Genomic DNA, 7885 nt, shown 5'->3' on the forward strand with positions numbered 1-7885 from the left:
TGTGTATGAATAAATTCCTTTTGCTTTTGCATCCCGAAACTTGGTTTTGTCCCTGTGTGTTGAGCGCGATTCTTCAACATGAGATCCCGTCTCAAAACCAAACTAAACCAAAACCAAACCAAAACATAACATGATTCCAAAGCAGGAAACCTAGGCTAAACCTCATTTTCTTTGTTTTGCCTTTTGTTTTTCCGTGGTGTTAGAGACAAACCTGGGACCTTGTACATGTTAGGCAAATGTTCTACTACTAAAATACAACTCCAGCATTTATTTATTTATTTATTTATTATTTTGTCTTTTTGAGATAGGGTCTCCCTGTAGCCCCAACTGGCCTGGAACTCACTATGTAGCCCAAGCTGGCTTTGAACTCTCAGAGATCTGCCTACCGAGTGCTGGGATTAAAGGCATGTGGCACCACACCTGGCTGTGTTTTTATTTATTTTTAATCTTTATTTATTTGTATTTTTGTGTATGAGGGTTTTGCCTGCATGAATGTAGGCGTATCTTGGTGTGTGCAATACCTATGGCGGTCAGAAGAGGGCACTGGAAACCAAACCTGGGTCCTCTGCAACAGCAGCCAGTGCTTTTACTCATTGGGTCATCTCTCCAGTCCCTTATTTATTTTGAGGCAGAGCCTCACACTATAGCCCAATCTGGCCTTGAACTCTCAGCAATCTTCCTGCCTCAGCCTCCCAAATGCTGGGATTACAGGTGTGAGCCACCATAAATCACACTTTCAATATTAAAGCTTCAAGTTACACTTTCAATATTAAAAAAAAAAAATTGGGGCTGCAGAGATGGCTCACTGGTAAACAGCACTGGCTTTTATGGAAGAAGAGTTTGGTTCCCAGCACCCACCCACATGGCAGCTCACACCATCTGGAGTTCTGTAACTCTAGTTCCAGGGTATCTGAAACCCTCTTCTGTCCTCCATAGGCTTTGCCCAACACCAGTGCACTAATAAACATGCAGGGAAAACACTCATACATATAAAATAAAAATAAATAATTTTTTGTCTTTTTTTTTTTTTTTTCAGACGAGCTCTCCCTGTAGCCCCAGCTGGCCTAGAACTCATTATGTAGAGCAGGCTGGCCTTGAACTCACAGAGATCCACCTACCTTTACCTCCTGAGTGCTGGGATTAAAGGCATGCACCACCGTGTCCAACTATGTTTTGATAATTTCATTTAGAAAAAAAAAATCTGGGCTGGGGAGACTGAGCGGTCAGTAAAGTACTTGCCATGTAAGCATGAGGAACTGAGTTCAATTCTTGGAACAGAGGCAAAAAAAGCCGGGAGTAGTGGTACACACTGTAATCCCAGCACTGGGGAAAGGTGGATCACAGGATCACTGGCCAGCCAACCTAGGGATTGAGCTCCAAGCCAGTGAGAAGCCTGGCATCCACAAGCATGTACACACATGTGCGTGTGCACTTCCATACACATTGTATCTACTTGTACACACGTACATACAAAAAAAAAAAGGCAAAAAACTCCAAACAAACAGATTCTGCTATGCTGTACTTTCTGTTCCTCATTCTGTTTCCACAGGCTTGGATTCCTGGAGACATCAGGGCTGAGGAGATGGCTCAGTGTTAGGTACAGTGCTTGCTGCTCAAGCATGGGGACCTGAGTTTAGATCCCCAGCACCCACATAAAAAGGCAGTTGTGGTGGTGCAAACTGGTAAGCCCAACTATGGGGGGCAGAGACAGGGGGATCACTGGGGTTTGTTGGCTGCCAGCCTACTGTAGGTGAGAGACAAACTGTTTCAAGGGAATATGGCAGAGACCGATGATAGAACAGGACACTCAACATCCTCCTCTGACTTCCATGCACTTGCACACATATGCACATATACCACATGCAGAGACACAAAGACACACACACACACAAAATATGATGGAGAGCATTAGAGGAGGACACCTCTGGCCTGCACACACAAGGGCATATACACTCTCAAATACATGCAAACCCATGTACATCCCCTACCTCACACACAAAGAAGAAATTATGAAACACAATTATGACATTTCAACAGTACAAACTTCAAGTTCTCAGTATTTTACTTGTATTTTTTTCTACTAGAAACAATACATTTAATTTGCAAATCTGATAAGGATGCAAATGATGATGAAATAAACACTAGGTCTTCAAATGGGGAAAGGAAGGTAGAAATTGGGAGGGGCTATGACTGCTTCCTAGGCTCAAGTTGTATCCGGGATATTCTCAACAAATTGAATCTAGAACTGAACTCTAGGCTAAAGCTTTTAGGTGCCTAAAGATTTCTCAATGGTGTAGGGGTAACGAGTATGGGAGGATGGCTCAGCACATAAAAATACTTACTTGCCACCAAGTCTGATGACCTGAATTTGATCCCCAGAATCTCCACAGTGGAAGGAGACCTCCCCGCCCCCAACATACACAGAGTTTAAGACTCCATAAAAGGAATGTTAAGTGCACACAGAGGCTCAAGATTAACACCTTAAAATTGTAAGGCCCAGTGATATATCTATACTATTGATTTCAATCTCACTTGTAGATTATGGCATCAGATCCTCTGGACCTGGAATTACTGATAGTTGTTAGGCACCATGTGGGTGCTGGGATCCGAACTCAGGTCTTCTGCAAGAGCAACCAGTGCTTTAAATCATTAAGTTGTCTCTCCAGCTTCTGATTTTACCTGATTTTAATTTCCAACGTCATTAACATTAATTAGTGATACTGAAAATAATGTATATGTAATAATAGCTGTCTACACTAGCTGACCATGGAGATGTGCACCTGTAATTTCAACTGCCTGGTAGGCTGATTAGGAGGATCATGAGTTGCAGGACAGCATTGGCAACACAGAAAGACCATATTCAAACCAAACTAAACTAAACCATTCATTTGTAACACTTTCTAACACTAAAAGGGCTAATACTAATACTAAAGGGCTAGGAAGAACCTGCTTCTATCACAGAGCACACGTGGCATACTCACACAATGGAATACTACGCAGCTGTTTACAAACCAAACCAAACTCTAGAAACCCTATGTATGGATGAAGAAGACTCTAAAATATACTGCAAAGAAAAAAGGCACCAAGCAATGTAAACAGCATGATATCATTTGTATAAAAAGGGAAACATATACTTATTTGTTGGATTTTGAAGGATATAGAAAAAATTGATAAAATACTGGAAATCTAAACAGTTGTGTTGTCTTTTAGTTTACTTGAAGAAGCACAGAATCACAATCCAAAGCAAACCATGTTAGCTTAGGCATGATTTGGCTATCATTATGTATTAGTTTTCTACTGCTGCTGTAACAAACTACCACAAACTCAGTGATATAAAGCAAACAAATTATTGATCTGTAGTTCAGAAATTCAAAACAGAAATGTAGCAGGGTTGCATTTCTAGATGCTCTCAGTCTTCATTCTTGTCTTCCCAGGGCCAGAGGCTGCTTTGCTTGGCTTATGACTCTCTTTTATTTTTGAAATCTGCAATTTCTGGGTTGGAATTTTTGCTCAAATTATATCATTATGACAGTTTTTTTTCTGTTTCCTTTATTAGCAACCATAATTCTATACGTATTCTTTTATTTCACATAATCTAGCATATTTATATCATACGTGCCAGATGTGGACATAGGTGGGAAATTAATCTGTCATTCATATCGCTAAATACCTAATTTTATTTATTATTATATGTGTGGACTCTCATGTGAGGGTCAGAGGACAACTTTCTGGAATCTGTTCTTTCATTCTGATTTTACATGGGTTCTGGGGATTTAACTCAAATCGCTAGGCTTGTGTGGCCAAACGCCTTTATCCACTGAGCCATCTCACTGGTCCTATTATTTGTATCTTTGTTAGTTCAAATAATTCAAAGTTCATACATTTTGTGAAGTCCTTTCATTGAACACTCAGTACATTTTTAGTTTCTGGTAGGCTCTGAGGCATACACAAAAGAACAGAATACTATTTTATTTGCCTATACTTAACCGACAATTCATAAACTGGTATAATTACTGAAAGCTACTGAGTCCAAAGACCATAAATAGCTTTTTATACACTTGGTGACCCCATTAAATGTGTTGTTTTGGTCTGAGTGCAGCTCAGTGGTACAGTGCTTACTTTGCATTTGTAAAGCCCTGGGTTTAATTTCTAGTACCATCAAAACAAAATACAATTTTATTAAAAAAAGTTTTTAAAAAATTTTATTTCTCTTTTTTAAAATTTTATTTTAGGTGTATTGCCTGCATATAGGTAAGTGCACCCGTGCCCAGCAATGCCCATGGAGGTCAGAAGAGGCTGTTGGATCCCCTGGGACTGGAATTACGGACAGTCGTTAGCTGTCATGTGGGTGCTGGGATTCAAACCCGGGTCTTCTGCAAGAATAACCGGTGTTCTTAACTGCTGAGCCATCTCTCCATCCCACAATTTTTTTTTTCCTCATTGCTAAGGTGGATGCTGAAAAAGTCCATTATATCACAGCATCAACCTTGAAGTACAAAAAATAACTACAACGAGGATTGGAGAGATGGCACAGCCATTAAAGGCTAAGGCTAACAACCTAAATGTGAGAAAAATAACTGCAATGATTAAAGGACATCAACAAAGTAAAAAAAAAAATTATATTTGCCAAATAAACAAATATTCAATACTTTGAAACTTATGCTGCTAATAAGAAAGTTTACTATTGGAGCTGGAGAGGTGGTTTAGCAGTTAAGAGCACCAGCTGCTCTTGCAGAGGACATGGGTTCAGTCCCAGTTGTCTGTAACTCCAGTTGGGCATTTCACAACATGAGTACACTTACATATATGCACTTATGAGTACACTTACATGTTATTTTTATTATACAAAAATAAATTTTTGTTAAAAAAGAAATTTTGCTATGAAGGCAACTTGACATAGGGAAAAAGGCTTTTAAGAGACAGGCAAACTGAAGTCTAAAGATCAAGTTTTGGATTTCTCTAAGCTTCAGGCTTATTATTTGTGAAATAAGGGTAAGATTATCTCAAGAGTGTTGTTATAAGCATTAAATAGGAATATATGTTCTCCCAGTACAGTATTCTACCAATGCTTTTAATCTTTCACTTTTTCTTTCCCTCATTTTTCTTTCTTTGTTGATGTTTTGAGATAGGCTGGCCTGGACCTTGCCTTATAGCTAAGGATGACCTTGAACTTCAGATCCTCCTGCCTACATCTCCCAAGTGTTGACTTCATAGATCACTTTACTTGGCAAGTTCTGGTATTTTAAGTATTAATTTCAATATTTCCATTTCCTTTGAAATAGACTACGAAGCTTGTAAAGAAATGTTAGACATACACTTAGACATACGTGCACACATATGCACACACCCACCCATGACAGAGGTAGTAGTATAAGACAGCTGCACATGTGAAGCTACTAAAGAAAGGTCAGTGTAAACCTGGTGGGTCCCATTAATCTACTCTGGCTTGGTTAACAAAAGTAACTACATAGTTGGGGCTGGAGAGACGGCTCAGAGGTTAAGAGCACTGGCTGCTATTGCAGAGAATCTGGGTTCGATTCCTAGCACCCACATGGTGGCCAACAACTGTCTGTAACTCCAGTTCCGGGGGATTAGACTCCCTCTTCTGACCTCCACAGGCATTACACAGTACAGATGCACTCACATGCAAGCAAGACTTTCATACATAATAAAAAATTTAAAAAGTAGCTACATAGTGAGGCAATTAAGGCTAATTTCCCCTTTAAATACAAAGAAGGAAACAGACAAGACCCGATTTATACAGGTAATGGGGAAATTGAAGACCACATGAACCAGGTGCGGTGGTTTATGTCTGTAATTCCAACACTAGGGAAGATAGGCAGGAAGACTACCAAGAGTCCCAGGCCAGCGTGGGCTAGTCTCCAAAAAACCAAAACCAAACCAAACAAAAACCCAAAAGATACACATACACAACACACACACATTTTGAACTTTATCTATTTCTTCTCCTTCTCCTTCTTCTTCTTCTTCCTTTTTTTTTTTTTTTGAGACAAGGTCTCCCTGCTGTAGCCCAGGCTGGCTTGGAACTAACTATGTAGACCAGGCTGGCCTTGAACTCACAGAGATCTGCCTGTCTCTGCTATTAATTTATTCTTATTTTATGTGTTTAAGTGTATTGCCTCCATGTATGTAAGTACACCTGTGCAATGCAATGCCCAAGGAGGTCAGAAGAGGGTAATGGATCTTAGAACTGGAGTTAGGATGTAGCTATGTGGGTGCTGGGATTTGAACCCAGGTCCCCTATAAGAGCAGCCAGTGCTCTTAACTGCTGAGCCATCTCTCTAGCCTCCTGAGATTTTGAATTTTAGTGCATTAATGGGTCTTGGCAATCATTCCAGTATAGTAGTGTTCCTTAAAAAAATTATTCCTTGGATCACAAAGATGAGGTTAACTAATAGTAGCTCATTCCTCTAAAATTTTACTTTTCCTTTTGGTGAGACTAAAAGTTGCTAGATTAAGGGCTGGGCGCATGCCTTTAATCCCAGCACTTGGGAAGCCGAGGCAGGTGGCTCTCTTGTGAGTTCAAAGCCAGTCTGGTCTACATAGTGAGTTCCAAGCCAGCTGGATCTACAGAGACCCTGTCTCAAAAAGACAAACAACAACAGCAACAACAATAAAAAACCGGATTAAACTTTAGGGTTTTAATATCCCATAGTTCTACGAATGAAACAGGAATGCAGTTTTGAAAACAAATGTCCAGGAGCCAACGAATCTGACAGGTCTTGTTTTACTAGCAATTGGGAAGAACAGAACATTAACTACCAATTACACCTACAACCCTTATCAACATCAACAGAACTGTAAATTATAACAATAATCTGCACTTTTCTCGTGCCTAGTAGCTAATTCTACTTTACAAATATTACCTGTTTCATACTCCAACCCTGAAGGCATATTTGGGGTTAACTAGTTTTTACGTCCAGTTTTCAATATGGAACTAAGAAACTTGAAGGTCATAAAAGATCAAGTCCGCAAGTAATTAGAAATGCATAGGTTTCTTTAACATCAGGTTTCCAGGTGAAAACTGAGTATGGAGAATCTCTGAGAAGTGCGTAAGGTGCACAAAATCATAACATACAGGTAACTATGAAATTTGAGAAATCTAAACAGGGTTAAACATACCAGCGAAGAGCAGACCTTCGCGCCGGTTCTTCCTACGGTTCCCGGTCGGCAGCCCAGGGTCCTGGAGGATGCCCGTCTCAACCCGACCGCGGCTCGCAGTCCCAATTTTTCCCCCTCCTTTACTGTCACTTCCGCTGTGCGGCTACTTCCTCACCGCAACTCGACGGCCAGCACCCTGGACACAGCGACCAGCACACTCTACCAGCAGCGGCTTCCTAGACGCACTGTCCAGCAACTGCGAAGAACGCTAGGGTCGTGTGGCAGGAAGCTCCCCAACGCGCAGTCGCCGCGGCTCCAACCACAGGCCAGCGGAGGGGCACCGTGCCACACACGACCCGCTCACCGCGGCCTGAAGCGGGCAGCGGGCCGGCAAGCCTTAGCGCCGTGACCACAGGTCCAGGGAGGTCGGTGGCCTAGGCCTCTCTGCTCGCCACTCGTGGAATTCCCGCACGAGCGGCAAGCGGCTGCCGCCCAAACCTGGCCTCTCCTCCCCCGCCCCAGCAGCCACCAGCAATGGAACAGTCCCGCGGGGGGGATTGTGGGAGGCGCACGCCGAGGGGAGGGGGCGAAGGCGGCGGCGGCGGCGGCCGTGGCGGCCGTTGGTAGCCGTGGGGGCGGGGAAGGGAGGGAGGCAAGGAGAGGCGGTGGAGGAGGAGGTGGAGGAGGAGGAGGAGGAGGAGGAGGAGGAGGAGGAGGAGGACGCACAGGTGGGGGAGGAGGAGGAGGAGGGGGTGGAGGAGGG

The 7885-nt window shown here is 42.5% G+C and overlaps 1 protein-coding gene across 1 annotated transcript in view; it reads right to left on the reverse strand.

The window, feature by feature from the left end:
* The window catches only part of Dap3 (death associated protein 3), a 49220-nt gene extending 41525 nt beyond the window's left edge, over positions 1-7695 (reverse strand). The window contains exon 1 of the mRNA XM_008854055.3: positions 7144-7695. The gene's annotated coding sequence lies outside the window, so the exon portion shown is untranslated. The remainder of the gene's footprint in view (positions 1-7143) is intronic.
* Positions 7696-7885: the final 190 nt, after the last annotated feature.

This window comes from Nannospalax galili, unplaced genomic scaffold, assembly GCF_000622305.1.
Source record: "Nannospalax galili isolate Female #2095 unplaced genomic scaffold, S.galili_v1.0 scaffold591, whole genome shotgun sequence".
NCBI lineage: Eukaryota > Metazoa > Chordata > Mammalia > Rodentia > Spalacidae > Nannospalax > Nannospalax galili.